Raw genomic sequence first — 1,072 nt, 5'->3', positions numbered from 1 at the left:
CAGCCGTATGTCCCACCGCGTTCTCTGAGGTCAGCGGACCAGTTGCTCCTCACAGTTCCAGGAACTCGTCTTAAGCGCAGAGGTGACAGGGCCTTCTCTGTAGCAGGACCAAGACTTTGGAATGAGTTACCTCTGCTTGTCAGACAGGCCCCCTCCCTCTCGGTTTGCAAATCCCATTTAAAAACCCACTACTATTCAGTAGCTTTCAACACCAGATGATCTGTGTTTTGAACCTGTATGCTCCACACTGGTTAGTCGTCATATTTATTATCTGCAACTTTTTTATGTCTATATTCTGATTTAACGTCATTTTGTATTTTGCTTTGTGTGTTGCCTGTTTTTCTGTCTGTACAGCACTTTGGTTGGCCTTGTCGCTGTTTTAAGATGCTCTATAAATAAAATGGTATGGTATGGTAATATATAAATTTATATGGCCATTTAAACATGTTGGGATAAAACAAACAATCAAAACTAAAAGCTTCTCTAGAGAAAGGAGGTATTATTCCCCCATATTTTAGACTTTATTATATTGTAGCACAATCAAAAAATGTTTGGATAGTCACATGCTCAGTTTTGGATCACACATTAAGTTGTTGTCAGAATTGTCAAAAGTATAAGATTAAATGACCGGCTATATCACAACATCCCATGAGATCTCCATAAGGATGGAGTGTTCAAAGAGTTCTCTAGCATCAGAGAACAATGTAAACTTCTCCCTGCTGACTTATATAAATATCTACAGCCTGAAAAGCTGAGTAAAAGACAAAACTAGAAAATATTTTCCAGAAATATTGTGTGAACGTTTGTTAGTGTAATTGCAAAGATGATTTCTCCTAAAAAGATTAAATCTAAAATGTATTCATTGATAAACAAACATTGTAGATATGAACATCTAACTAATAAGGAAAAATGGGGAAATGATTTAGACAAAGTTTACACAATGCAGAAAAAACAATCTCCACAGATTCACAAACCGTTCTTACAAATACAAGACGCAGACTTATTCAACTAAATCTGTTAAACTGTTTTTTTTATCAGCTTTACCCATATCAGCCTCCTAGATGTTATATAT

At 36.0% G+C, this 1,072-nt stretch overlaps 1 protein-coding gene across 1 annotated transcript in view; it reads right to left on the bottom strand.

The window, feature by feature from the left end:
- eps8l1a (eps8 like 1a) overlaps positions 1–1,072 on the bottom strand; it is a 14,230-nt gene that overhangs the window by 9,915 nt on the left and 3,243 nt on the right. The gene's annotated exons all lie outside the window — the stretch shown is intronic.

Source organism: Nematolebias whitei, chromosome 15 (genome assembly GCF_014905685.2).
Source record: "Nematolebias whitei isolate Nwh7 chromosome 15, NemWhi1, whole genome shotgun sequence".
NCBI lineage: Eukaryota > Metazoa > Chordata > Actinopteri > Cyprinodontiformes > Rivulidae > Nematolebias > Nematolebias whitei.
The sequence above is the reverse complement of the archived record's forward strand: the minus strand, read 5'-3'. Positions and strand labels throughout refer to the sequence as shown.